General features: G+C 42.2%; 1 non-coding gene across 1 annotated transcript; it reads left to right on the top strand.

The window, feature by feature from the left end:
- Window positions 1–4,988: 4,988 nt before the first annotated feature.
- Window positions 4,989–5,070, top strand: TRNAS-GCU (transfer RNA serine (anticodon GCU)). Its single transcript has one exon. It is a non-coding gene; the product is annotated as a tRNA-Ser (tRNA).
- Window positions 5,071–15,171: the final 10,101 nt, after the last annotated feature.

The raw sequence follows: 15,171 nt of genomic DNA, 5'->3' as shown, positions 1-15,171 counted from the left end.
TTTAGTTCCTTAAAGGTTGTTGGACTGAGAGCCTGAGTTATTTGCTGGCTATTGACTGGAGTCCATCCTCAATTCCCTGCCACACGGCCTCATCAACATGGCAGCTTGTTTCATCAAAGCTTGTAAGCTGAGAAGGCACTAGTTCAAATCCTTTGGTTAGATGGAAGTCAGGATCTTTCCTAACCTAACTATGGAACTGACATCCTATCACATTTTTTGTATTCTATAGGTTAGGAGCAAGTCACTATATCCAGCCCATACTCAAAGAGATGGGATTACACAAGAAGTGTGCCTACCACACTAAGTTTTAAATACCCTAGAGACCCCAAGACAGAATGAGTCCTGTAGTGGATTGAATTACGTCCCCCCAAAACTCCCTGAAGCATGAATTGTGTCCCCCAAGTTTTATATATTGGAAACTTAGCCCTCACTATGACTGTTAAGACTATGGGAGACCCTATTACAGTAATTGAAAGGTGGAGCCTTGAAGAGGTGATTGGATTGTAGGACCATGCAGCAGTGAATGGATTAAAAATGGTGGTCAGGGTCAGGGGCGTGGTTCTGAGGGCTTTAAAAGAAGAGGAGAGGCTGTCTTTTGCTCTCTCTGCTCTTTCTGCTTCCACCATCTTGCAGTGGAGACCCCTGGGTCACTATTGCCACCACCAGATAGACTTTAGACTTCCCAGACTCAGAAACTGTAAACAAATAAATTTCATTTTTCTTTATAAAGCACCCAGTTCCATGTACTTTGTTATAAGCAACAAAAACAGACTAATACAAGCCCTAACTGGTGCTGCCCTACTGCTATGACTGACAGTTTGCAGACACCTTCTTTTGCTTAGTCAGAAAATGATGTATTGAGTGCAATTCCTGGTGTATGTCAACTGGGAAAATTATCTCTTGGCCTCAGTTTGCTTTGTTTTCCTTTATATTTTTTCCTTCATAATTAAGCTGGCATTAAAGAACTTGACAGCCACTCTTCTAGTATCACTTGAACAAATGCATCAGAATCTCTAGGGATTCTGTATCAGAATCTGTATGGATGCCCTAACATGGGTATTTCTCAAAAGTTTTCCATGGATTCAAACGTGCAGCATGAAGTGAGAGCCACTGAGCTAATTTTTCCCTGACCACCTGTATTAGTCTGTTTCTGTTGCTTATAACAAAATACCCGGACTGGGTAATTTGTGAGAAAATGAAATTTATTGCTTACCATTTCTGAGGCAGAGAAGTCCAAAGTCCAGGGAACAAATCTGGTGAAGGGCTTCCTTGGTGGTGGCTTCAGCAACACAGGGTATCACATTGCGAGATGGTGGAAGCAGAGAGAGAGAGAGACTTGCTCATGTTCTCCTTTTAAAGTCCTCAGAACCATGCCCATGACCAACATTATTAATCATTTATTATGGCATGGTCCTCAGAAGCTAATCACCTCTTCAAGGCTCCACCTTTCAATTACCATAATAGGATTTCTCACCCTCAACAGTTACAGTTGGGATTAAGCTTCTAATACATAAAACCTGGGGGTCACAATTCAATCCATATCATTCCCAGCCCCTAGAGTTTATGTTCTACTCATAGGTAAATACATTAATTCCATCCCCAAGGTCTTAATTTGTTTCAACTCAAAAGTACAAAGTTCAAAGTCCCATCTGTGAAACCAAAACAAGTTGTCTACTGCCAAGATACAATGGCGGGACAAGAATAGGATACATATTCACATTCAAAAAGGGAGAAATAGTCCAGAAGAAAGGAGAGACAGGTCCTAAGCAAGTCTGAAACCCAGCAGGGCAGGCATTAAATCTCAAAGCTACAAATCATGTACCTTGACTCCATGGTCAATGTCCTCTTCATGCTGGTGCAGGTATTGGGTCCCCAAGTCCTTGGGAAGCTCTTCCCTTATGGCTTTCCTGGTCTTAGGCCACACTTCAGCTCTCCCAGGCTGGTGTTGCATGCCGGTAGCTACACAAGTCTGGGGTCTCCATGACGTTCACAGCTCCACTAGATGTGACGTCGGTGAGTTTTCTCTCCTGCTACTTTGACTGCACATTTCCGCTCAGCATTGCTCTAGTGAAGGCTGTCTGCAGTGACTCTGTGCCTGCGACAGATCTCTTTTTGGGCTCCCAGGCTTTTCCATGCATTTTTTGAAATAGAGGTAGAGGCTTCCAAGCCTCCACAGCTCTGGCATTCTGCAAGCCTGCAGACCTAACACCACGTGGACACTGCCAAGGCTTCTGGCTTGTATCTTCCAAAGCTGTGGGTCCAGCCACACATATGGTCAAGTTAGCCACAGCAGAAGCAGTCAAAGCAGCCAGGGTGCTGGTGCTGGAAGCAGCTTCCCAAGGTGGCTCTGGGCAAGGATCCCATGGAGGGTGACTTGGGCCTGTTCCCTGAGACCATTCTATCTCCCTAGGCCTCTGGGCCTGTCATAGAAGATGCAGCCTCCAAGATCTCTGAAATGCCTTCAAGGTCTTTTCCCCCTTATCTTGATAATCCCTTTCTTCTGTACTAATCTCCTCAGCAAATTGTTGCTGGGCTGCACCAATGCATTTTTCTCCTGAAAATGCCCTATGCCTTTTTACCACATGGCCAGGCTGTGAATTTTCTAAATCCTTTTGCTCTGCTTCCCTTTCAAATACTGGCTTTATGTCATTCCTTTGCCACAATAACTCAGCATAAGCTGTTGCAAGTAGCCATGTGGCTTCCTTAACACTTTGCTGCTTTTAAATTTCTTTTGCCAAATACCTTGGGTGATCACCTTTAAGTTCTACATTCCATAAATCTTCTGGGCATGAACATAATGCAGCCATGTTCCTTGCCAGTTCAAGCAAGGGTGATCTTTGCCCCAGTTTCCAATGACTCTCTTCTCATTTACATCTGAGCTCTTCTCAGAATGGCCTTTACTGTCCATATTTCTACCTGCATTTTGCTCACCACCATTTAACCAGTCTCTAAGAATTTCCAAACTTTCCCTGGTTTTCTTGTCTTCTAAGCTCCCACCAGCATCTAGGCTTTTTCTAGCCTGCTCCTTCAAATTCTTCCAGCCTTTGCTCATTACCCAGTTCCAAAGCTGCTTCCACATTTTCAGGTATCTGTTATAAGCAACACCCCATTTCTCCATCCTATTCAAGTTGCCACCACTCCAAGGCATTTATTGCCTTCTGACATACTGTATACTTTGATTTTTAAATTGCTTATTGCCTATTTCCACATAGTTACATTTCACTGCAGTAGGGAATTTTGTGTGTGGTGTATGCTCATGTACTTAGAACAGTGTCTGCTACATATGATATGCTCAATAAATACTCACCAAAAAATTGAATGAATGAAAGAACCAATGGATGCTTCAGGTTCCAGTTTGCTTATCATGCTTTATAATTCTTAATACCAACACCACCAAGACCAAATAATCGTTCTTTTTTTCCTTTCCAAAAACATTTTAGTTTGTCACTTATCTAAGCTTTTTTTTAAAAAATGCAACTTTATATATTTTATCTGTCTTAGCTTGGTATGTTTTGATACTGATTTGATACTTAATAACATTTGATATTAAATCATTCCTTAATACCCCCTTAGGGCATGCAATTTGCCTCCTGAACATATTCCAGATTTCATCTTTATTTTTTCTTTATTCTTATTTTCTATTTATTTTATGTTACATCATGTCAAAACACACACATACACAAGTAACTTTTTGGTAATAATATTTGGTATAGGTGAAAAGAAAAAAGTAATCCCTGGCATCCAGCAACTGGCCTGACTCTGTCCACTAGACCTGGGTATTGTCAGGAACCGGAGTAGTGCTCACTGCTAGGCCATGGGGTTCTTCTGTTGAATAAAAACAATCTCATTGAATATCAGCATCAGACTGACCTCTCTGGTCGTCATGAAATGGGACAGAAACAACCAAGCAAAAAACAAATAACAAAAACAAAACATTTCATAATCTTGTCCAAGCACAGATAGATAATAAAACAAGGTCACCGTGCAAACCGTAAAAATACCAAACATCCTTTTCTACCAACTCATATGAGGGACCACTGTTTTCATAGCATAACTTCGTTCTATTCATACCTCCTTCTAGATAAAATTCGTTAAGATACTCAGTTGCAAAATTATGCCTTCCCTTCCTGACAGCATCCAATCCAGAACAAAGCCCGGCTTCCTTGCACCCTCCCCCAAATCACCCAACACAAGCTCAGATGCCATAAGGCCTTTTAAAACACTTTTTTACTGAGGTCCTCCAAGGTTCCCTATGATGTGTGTTCTTCCAAGTTGCAGCAGCTACAAACCCAACTTATCTGACTGCAGGTGTATTCGTGATGGTCTTTGGCTGGAGGACATAGAAATAGGTAATAATAAAAAAAGACAATACTAAATTATAATTTTTGTCACATTTTCCTGTACAAAATATGCAAAACGAAACAAAAATCTCTCGGATGGCCCCACAATTCTTTAAGATAAAGTCCAAAATCTTTGATTTGACATTCAGAACCAATCACAATTTGACCTTAACCCATCACTCCCACCTCTTCACCAGTTACTTGGGCTTCCTAGAGAGGTGATGGTTATTTTTCAAGGACTTTACTGTCATCGCATGTCAGGCATCCTTGAGAATCCTACCGAGGGGAGTGTCCAAGAACGCAACAATAAATATAACAACCGATTTAATGATGGTGTCAATATACATGGCCTAATAGAAATGGCAAAATCCAATTTGATTTTAAAATAAAAGCAGTCTACCTCCATTTTCCTTTGTTATTTTCTCCAATTTTTTTCCCTTAAGGAAGTGTACTTTATAATCTTTATTCAGGTCCATATTTCTCCCTTACTTCTGTTTCTTCTTCTTTTTTCTGTCTCTGTAAGAATAAGAGGGCCATTTACGGAGAGGAAACACAATTCCTCAATGAAAACGTGATAGGAACAAAGAGTTGCGAAATGGAACACTGTTGAGTAAGGAAATAATATTTATTAAGGGCTTCCACCAACGTGACGAGGTGGCCGAGTGGTTAAGGCGATGGACTGCTAATCCATTGTGCTCTGCACGCGTGGGTTCGAATCCCATCCTCGTCGTTCCCCACTGCTCTGTGGAAGTGAGTTTTAGCTCCCGGTGAGCAAGATGTACGTGAAAGGTTCCAGGTTCAGGAGACTTTCCTACCTGACCCGGGGTTCCGGGGTTCAGTGTTTGTAAACTATACGTAACCAACTGGGAAGCTTTCTCAAAACATCCTAACGTCCTCTCTTCCCCCAGGCCCAATTAAATCAGAATCTTTGGGGTTGGGGTCCAGAGGTCTGTGTTGTTGCCACAGGTCACTTTAGTGGGTCTCCTGGGTTGAGAACCACTGGCCATGCTCTTCTCTTCACTCACTGTGCCATCCGCTCGTTGGTCTTGGTTCCCTTGGCAGTTTTCGTTTAATCCTCTTCGCCATTTAAATCTCACGTATATTGCCGGGTCCAAGGTTCTCGGTCCCTGCCTTTCAGGAGTGGAAACTGTTCACATGCTCTGCGTATGCTGGGTCCTTCTATCAGGAGGGTCTCTACTTTTTCCTGGCAAAAACCTTTTGCAAGACCCGGAGCAAATGTAACTCTCTCCCCCTTACCATAAATCTGCAAACAGAAAGCATTACTCGCCTCTTTATATTTTAGATGAATTAATTTAAATTGAAAACCTTTTCCAAGCTTTCCAGCCTCTCTTTATTTCTCCCTTCCTTGATCATCTTCTGCCACTTACATCTTAATTTTAGCACATAATCTCATAAAACCTCACAAGTCATCTGTTTTCACTTTACAGTAAACTATAGCAAGGGCCTGTCTACACAGAGTGGAACAAGAAAATTTGCAGAAACCATAAAGATGATCTCTCTGAAAAACTTCTCCCGTTTATCACGTCTCTTTTACAGATGAGAAAAAGGAGATAGTAGAGAAAGCAATTTTTAAAAAGTAAACCACCTTTCCTTATTAAATAACCAACCTTTCTTTAAGGTTTGTGTAAACCAGGTTGTTTTAGATCAAGTGGTTAAGGTGATGAAGTTTTTTCTAATAGGTTCAAACCCTGAGACTGGGGTTGTGACTTTTGAAAGAAAACGACAGAAAACCTTTCCTGAAATGCACTTCTCCTAAGTGTGCAGTGTCTCACGAGGACTGAGGCCTAAAAAGTGTGTATTTTCAGGCAATATCTGTTTTCGAATTGTATCTATGGTATATATGGTTCCAAGATGATTTACAAACTTTAACCCACTTAATCTTTGAAATAAAAACTTGGGAGGTGGTGATCCAAATTAAAAGCTAATAGGTTGTTTTCGGGAATTGGATGATATGTTTTGTAAATTTTGCTTTTTTTTTTTCAACAAAGAATCAGAGATGTTCAATGATATGGACTCCTGAGAAGTCTTACTCCTCCTCGTCAATTTACCTTCCTGAGAATAAGGTTCAAGGGGTACCACCCTTTTGTATCCTGTCTTTCCAGGTTTGCACATTTTGCGGGGAGGGCAGGGAGGGTGGCTGGTCAGGATCCGAACCCTTGACCTTGGTGTTATTAACACCATGCTCCAACCAACTGAGCTAACTTGCCAGCCCCAGCTTTGCACGTTGTAAACATTCAACAGGTATTTCTAAAATAAACACTTAAAGGCATATTGTGTGTGTGTGCACGTGTGTATGTTGATATAGAGAGGGGAAGGATTGAAACTTCATCCAGGCAGAGTATACTCAGGGCATTTGTCACTCCTTTGAATACACAACAAGTGATGATTTTAAATGTGCCCAAGTCTCTGGTAGTGTTGCAAAGTAGGAAGGTAGATTTAAGGCAGTTTTGCCTCTATCTGTCACTTTTTTCAAACCCAAAAGACTTTTCCCCCCTCATTACTAAGGAGCAATGAAGGAGGAATACATTAAATAGAAAAGAGCTAAGCCTCTTGGTTCTCTCCTTACCATGTATCCAGAAGTAAATTATTTCTCAACACTTCCACTGCTGCCCTCTAGTCCAGACCACCCTGAACTAGCCTTCTGGCTCTTCTCCCTACACCCACTTTGTTCTGCTACATTCGGTACTCACCCAAGCAGCCAGCACGATTCTGCTAAAAGGTAAGTCAGATGGTGTCACTCACCTGTTTCAAACTTTCCATCCTCTCCCCTTTCACACAGTGTAAAGCCTTGAAGATTAAGTGATTGGCTTCACTACAGCTTCTCTGACCTCACATCGTATCTCACTCTCTTGTTTTGTCTCTCCCAGCCACTCTGGCTTTCTTGCTGTTCCTTGAACACTCCAGGCACAATGTTACCTCTGGGTCCTTGCACTTATTTCCTCTTCCTGGAACTCTTCTCCGATATTTACTTGGCTCAAATTCTCACCTCCTTTGCCCAAATATCACTTCCACTGGTACTTCCCTGACTGCTGCTGCCTATTCCCTTCCTGTGCTTGATTTTTCCCACCCATACACATATTGCCCTTTTCCAACTACTTATTAAACACCTGCTACGTACCAGGCACTGTTTCAGGTGCTTAAGATACACCTATGAAACAAAAGAGAAACATATCACTTACATTACTAGTGGTACATTATTAGTAGACAATACACAATATATATACAATAACAAAGTCATTTCTAATAATGGAAATTAGTATAACAAATTTGATATTTGTCTGTCCTGGAGACATTGTTAATCAGAAATCCTTTCGGAAGAACCACTGAAAATTTATATCAAAGCTTTAAAAGTATATATACTATTTAACCTAGAAAGTCCACTACTGTAATTTTATACCAAGTTAATAGGACATGTGCAAATATTTACCCATTACAGGATTGTTCCATGTTGCTTTGTGTTGCTTCACCCCCCACGAATTTGTCACCCCACTTCCCCTGGGTGACGGAGATGCAAAGGATTACTCAAAGCCCATCTCTTCTGAGCAGTGAGAAGCCCCGAAATGGTTAACTTCCCTGGGACCCTCCAACGAGAGGCAACCCTTCCTTGGGAAATTAGCACCAAATTGGGGTTCTCTTCCTGCACTTATTTTCCAGACCAGGAAGTTACAGGAAGAGACATAGGTGGGGTTCTGGTTTAACAGTATAGGCTGGAAACTTTCAGTGAAACAAGCCAGATGACATTCCAGTAGACAATTAAGTGGTCTTATCAACACAAGCTTGATCTTAGCAAACATTCCTTCTTACAGCAATTTCTCAGTACCTTTACATAACCATCAGTAACTAGTCTGTCCTTGAGCCAGCAACCTTGCTGTGCCACAAATCTTTATCTCACACCAGAGACTTATAGCCTGAGGAAAATTTCCTGTCCTTGCAAGGTCAATATTTGAAACTGCAAGGCTTTGGAAAACCAGGCCCTGTGAAGTACATATGCTTTATAGTATATTCCACAGTTCCACACAACACTCTTTATAATAATATGTATCAGTAACATCATAAATGTATAATCAGTAGGGATTAGTTACACATACTATATTACTCTGAGATAATGGAAGATCACTGGACCATAAAATTTTATATTGCATAAAAAGTCACAAAGAAAAAGATTGATAAAGTTGACAAACAAAAATTAAAAACTGTCATTTGGCCCCCCAAATCCTATATCTAAACAAAAATATAGCAATGTTAAAATACAGCAGACTGGAAAAGTTTATTACGTTTATGACACTTAAAGATTGCCTTCAACTTTTTAACTCATCTCCCCTTAATCTGGCTTAGTGATGGAAAAAAGGGAGGTGTTACATAAAAGTTAGCTGCCTCACTGTCTGTAATATTTAGTGTTTCAAAATTCAAGACTATTGGTGATCTACTGCCAAAGACCAACAGGAACACACTTGTGGTTGAACAAAGTTGGATTTATTGGCTTCATGCAATGAGGGAGTTGACTCAGTAATTCTATGATTAGATATTCTAATAATTTTTATTTAGAAGGTGAGAGGATAAAGCAGAACTATGGCTATAATTGCTAAAGAAGCAGTAGTCACTCATTTAAGCCAAAAAGGAAGGGACCTTTGGTCATTTTTACTTGGCAATAATCTTGTTTTCTATCTGATCTTAAATTTGATTATGAACTCTCTTGCTTTTATCTTACTTCACAATGGTCACAAGGTGGCCTTGCCTATTGTTAGTGTCCTTTGAGATAGGTTATGTTCAAAAGGAGATGACCAGTACTTAGCTGTGAGTACCAGGCCAGCTCCTAGTAACACCGAGGCATAACTGTTAATGTCAGTCCAATTTCTGGCTGTCAGGGGCTGCTTTTCTCATCCTCAAAATACATATAAACTTATAAATTGTTTGTAGTATTAAATGCAATAAGGTTTAACATAATAAGAATTAATAATTTCTAAAATTCACAAACCTGTATTGACTCTTCATATGACGAAAATGTTGACCTCAATTCTTTATTCTTTCCTGTATCCAAGCCCTTTGCCTAATAACTTTGCAATTCCTCCAAAGAGATAGAGTGTACTTCCAGAGCTCTTGACTTTGGGTGTGGATACAAGAATGACTTTGGTCAGTGTGATATTAGCAGGCATGAGTCAATCAGGGCCTTAAAATATGCCTGCATAGTTGGGCTTGCCCTTATGCACCTCTGCCATCTTCATGAGAGGAATTTTCCTCTGGGTAGCTGCTGTCCCTTTATCCTTTGCCCCAGAAAGAATATACTTCAAACTAACCAGAGTCCTGGTTAGTCCTCCTCCTGCAGGGAGGAGCCATGGACCTAAGGTGAACTGTACCCATATCTTAAAAGAATACAGCCATCCGTATAAGCTTGGCCTACATCTGTCAACCTTCAGCTGATAAACACAGATGCTTATGGTTATGCAATTTTAAATATTTGTGTTTCTTTGTTACAGAACAAGAGCTGACTGGACTTTGCTCCTTGAAACATATGGACTTTGTTCCTTGAAAGTCATAATAAAAATCCTTCTATTTTGAATTGTAGGAGAGGCAAGATTTTACTTTTACCCTTTGAGGGTTTTTCCAGAGGGGATAAAGAATTAAATTGACATAAGACAGATCAACAGGAGAAAAACATTCAAATTTATTTAATACAAGTTTATGTGACATGGGAGCCTTCATAAGAAGATGAACACCGCAAGATGCAGTTAGAGTTGAATGCTTACATGCTGAATTAGACAGGGTGTAGTAAATTATAAAAATGTGACAAAGTGGAGGGGCTTCAGCTGGGGTAGTTATTTGGATGGAGAAATAACTAGAAAGATAAGTGTTAGTTTAACAAGGTTTATTTGTACAGATTGCCCTTGGCCTCAACTTCCCATTCTTAATGATAAGAGTTATACTTTCCTACTGGTTTAGGGAGGACATTATTCACATGGGAATTTTCTGCTTTTAAGAAACAGAAAAAAAAAAGAGAGAGAGAGACAGAAGGAAGGTTAGAGTGATCTTCTTGCACCTGCTGTTTTTCAAGTGCCCTTAAATTCTAAATAGCAAATATGCCAGGTTGGCATATTTTGAACTCCTTCAGAAACTCTCTATTCTAATATACAATATGATGTATATTATATAGTCTACTTATTCATTGTGTTTTCTGTGTTGCTTTCTTTCTTGCCTATCCTCAGACCTCTTAATGACATGAATTTTTGTGTTCTTTGTTTATTGTGATCTTAGAATCCTAGATCCTACATTCTAGAATTCTAGTGCCTAGAATAGTGGCTGGGAAGAGAAGTGGGCACAGGCTAGGTGCTCCATAAACATTCGTTAAATTTATGAATCTTGCTCTTCTCTGTCCAGCAGGGAACAACTCCCAGTGTTTGTGATTCACATCCAGAAATCTTTCTTAATTTCTGTTCTTTCAGTCACTTTTTTCATCCATCTGTAAAGAGTGTTTTTTAGGTTATCTTTTTCTGAATCCCCTTCTCAAAGCAGAAGGGCTTACACATTAATCAGAGGGTGTACATATTTTTCTTTTCTGAATCTGAGACAAGCGCTAAACTCCAGTAATCATTTAAGACACAAGATGTCCACATATTGCCCTGTCTTTTTCAATTTTCCTGCTTTTGGCACTTTCCAGTCTGGAAAGGCTCTCTCCTGCTTTTGGTATCCTTCACTGTCAATGCAGGAGAAAAAGAAAGAAAATTAAAAGGAAAGAATTTGTGTCAGGCACATTTTATCTTCTTGGATCAGAATTTCCACTGCCATTTAATGCTTGGGGAGTGTGTGTAGTCTCTGAAGAAAGTCTTGTTCATCCTCTGGTACAGAGGATTAAATACTGGTCAGAGATGAAGGAGAAAGAAAAAAAAAAAGCAACGTGAGTTTTTCTCAACTATAACTATTCATTTTAAAAGGCTGTTCTTTTGAGGTTATTTACTTTCTCTAGTTTACAAAAGGATGCTTAGTGTAAATGGTAGGTTTTGTAGAAAGGGAGGAAAGTGGAGTGTGGCTTTACGTGACATTAAGACATTGACACTTTATAGTCAAAGAAATCCCAAAGTCAAGGAATCAATGATCAATCCCCAATTTTTTAATACAATTTGCAATCTACAGATGACTAGAGAAAACCAGAATCAGCCAGAGATCTAACAAAGAGACAGGGGACTGGGAGAGGTAATTATTACCATGTTTTAATATTCATTACTTTGACTTACAAACTCACTCATGGACTGCACATCGTCTGAAGCAATGTACCGGTCTGGAGTCAAACATCCTGTGTTTCACCATGATGTCAACAATTGGAGATTACTTTTCCTTAATCCTACATTATTGTTAAATTCAGTTATTTAGGCATACAAAATGTGTTTTTACATATTTTGTGCGTCTGTCTTCCCTGTCTTCCTGTTTGCACACACAAACTGGAAACAGTCGGGCTCTTTTAATGACCTTAACGTTTCTGCTGTGCAATTTAGAACTGAATATGAGCTGTTCTCATCCTTTTGATGGCAACGAAACTAAAGCAAAAAAGTTAAGATGGAAAAAGAGAGGAAGAGTGAAAAGCAGTAACTTAGGCTCCAGCAGGAGTGGAAACTCCGCAGGCCTTCTCAGACTAGAGAAATGTGAAGAGATGGTGAAGGAGATGCCACAGGTTTCCCATTGCGACTGCACTGGGGCCTGCCGTTAGTGGTCGGAGACGCACCAGTTCCAGAGAGGTCGGTTTACAGATCTGAATTCCTTTTTACAAGAGGCTCAGGGAAATCCTTGCCTGAAAAACTGAAACCCGGGTGGTCAAAATCCAAATTTGGAGAGAACTTGACAGTTCCCAAATATTGGATGGCCTGATGCACTTTTGACTTTCCGCCTCTCTTCACTCTGGTACTAGTTCTTCCAAGGCCTTTGAGAATGGTTTCCTCCTGAACTTTCAAGGAGAGGAGGAAGAAAGAAAAGGGTTTACAGGACAAAAAGAAAGGGTGGTGTTTTTCCGCCTCCAACGAGACGAGGTAATCTAATTTCATAGGAGTGCACAGAAGAAAAAAAGAAAAAGAGACCCACCCTAACCAACCACAAAGGATTCGATCCCACAACCTTCTGATCCAAAGTCAGACACTTTGACCATTAGGCCATGTGGTCGCCCGCGGCACTCCTTTCTTGCAACATAGAACATCTTTCTCCTCGTCCTGAGTGTTTCGTTTAAGCTGCATACAAATGACAAACTGGCGATGGCGATTGCGCCGCCCATGCTTAATCATCATCGGAAGAAAGGGAACTAGATTACGTGGGTTATTTGAGGCCACAGAATAGGGTTTTATGAAGGGTTAGGATCGACAAATATTTTGGTGTTGTATATGGCCACTTAATGGAGAGAAAAGTCGTTCGCTTTACGCTTCCCGAGGCAGAAAAACTGGAGTGTGTCAGACTTAAAAGATGCCAAAGTATTGTGATGGATTTTGGACGTGACCCGCGCCGTTGTGCACACAATAAGCACCAGCAGGAAATAGCCGCCGGCCTCGTCTTCCACTCCAGCACCCAGCCCCGCCCCCTTCCCTTTACCGGAAGCCTCCTGACTTAGAAACAACTTTCGGGCTCCATTTTGAGCACAGCGCAGCAGCTTTCTTTAATAAAGCTTGAGTGGTACCCGGCATCTCGGCTCACTTCCTTTCATTATGGTGCTGAAACCGAAACGGTTTTGACCAACGTTGTGGACGATCCCTTCTCTCTTGGGGTGATTGGCCCTCGACCGCCCTTCCCGGACCTGCCGGAACCGGGTACACTGGAGACTTTCTCTCCTTTTGCCGTTTCAGACCAACGCATCCAACACCGGCCTCAATCAGGGTGAGTCAGGGGTCTGTCCTGCCTACTTGTATGGTTCCCCCGACTACTCTCTACGACTCGGATCTCTATGAAAGCCCAGGCGCCTGGCGGAGGGAACCCTGCTGTGCCCCCCAGCTATTGAAGGACGCTTCATTAGCTGGTCAGTTGGCTTTTTTCTCTCGAAAAGAAGGTGGGCAACAGAGAGGACGCTCTTTGTTGGCATGCTTCTTCTACCAGGACTGACTGCCCTTTCTCACCCTCTACACGGGATCCCCACAATCCAAACCTCCATGCTCTACACGTCTGGGCGGTCTCCTGGCCAATTTCTCGGCCTCCAGGGAGACATTAAAACTCAAATGCCTCGTTACAATGGATTCCAGTGGCCACAAGATGGCACTCGATTTAGACACTCACCAGAATGGCAAAAGCTGTACAGATTCCTTGTTCAGGCCTTCTCCTATCTCTGAACATGTTCTTCTCTCTGTCAAAACTGTCCCATGTCTCACATTCTCCTAGGTCACGCTCAACCTCTCCTTCCAGACTCGGATCAATCTAATGATCCGTCAGCCCTCCACATTTCTCTCTCTTCCCCACATCTGGCCTCCAGATGCTCGTCCTCAGCCAACTCCTCCCCTTCTCCCCCCTCACCTCCGGCTTTTTGTAACCCTTCTGTGAAGTGGCTGGGATGGAAGGAATTGTCCAAGTCCACCTACAGGGAGCAGGTCTGGATGGTGGCTCAGGTACATGTTCAAAATAGTAGGTGGTCTGTGGGAGCCGTTGCTCTTGTTGCCTGGACCCAAATTGGAACTACCAGGCTGGCCATGGGGATCGAGATCTTTGGGATTACACGATCACACACCTACTTCACAGCCTCCAAAAAGCTACTCACTTAGTCAGTTAGTTATGACAAGCTTAGAGAGATCACACAGAGACCCACTGAAAATCCCAGCAAGTTCCTAGCCCGCCTCTCTGAGGCTTTACATGAATACACACGTATAGACCCAAACTCCCCTGCAGGCATGGCCCTCTTACACTGTCATTTCATTACTCAATCAGCCCCTGATATTCAAAAAAAACTATGAAAGAGATGAGGCCAAATACCAGCTGCTGGCTAATGCCATCCCTGGCTCACATACTCCAAAGCTGGCTGCCTTAAGAGGCAAGCCAGCCAGGAACTGCTTCAAATGTGTTCAACCAGGCCACTGGGCACAAGCATGTCCCAATCCACGGCCACGTCCAGGGCCCTGTCCTCACTGCAAACAGCCAGGTAACTGGGGGATGGACTGTGCTACTCACCAGAAAGGGAGTGGCTCAGTCCCCAACCTATAGCCTTTGGCTTTACAGCCATCCTTACCAGAGCTTCTCAGCTTTGCCCAGGAGGAGGATTGACAATGCCCGGGGCCCGAGGCCCCCATGGAGATCACCACACATGAGTCCAGGGTACCTTGCCTCATAGCAGGTAAGCTGATCTCTTTTGTCATCAATACAGGGGCCATTTACTCTACCCTGCCTGAATATGCAGGACCAACAGCCCAGTCCTCTATCACAAAAGTAGGGGTCATGGGATCAGAATACCACCCACGGATCACTCAAATCCTTTCCTGCACCCTACATCACACCCAATTCACACACAAATTCTTAAAAATGCCTCAATTCCCAACCACCTTACTGGGATGGAACATCCTTTTCAAATTCAAAGCTATTCTTGGGCCGGCCCGTGGATCACTCGGGAGAGTGCGGTGCTGATAACACCAAGGCCCCGGGTTCGGATCCCATATACGGATGGCCGGTTCGCTCACTGTCTGAGCGTGGTGCTCACAACACCAAGTCAAGGGTTAAGATCCCCTTACCAGTCATCTTTTAAAAAAAAAAAAAAAAAAAAGCTATTCTTACCCTAAACACTTTAACTCCAGCTACAATACTCCTGTCACAGGCCTCCCCAGACCTGGCCCCTGCAGCTTCCACCTTCCCCTCCCTCTCAGACAAG

This window comes from Cynocephalus volans, chromosome 5 (genome assembly GCF_027409185.1).
Source record: "Cynocephalus volans isolate mCynVol1 chromosome 5, mCynVol1.pri, whole genome shotgun sequence".
Lineage (NCBI taxonomy): Eukaryota > Metazoa > Chordata > Mammalia > Dermoptera > Cynocephalidae > Cynocephalus > Cynocephalus volans.
This window is presented reverse-complemented; position numbering and strand designations above follow the sequence as displayed.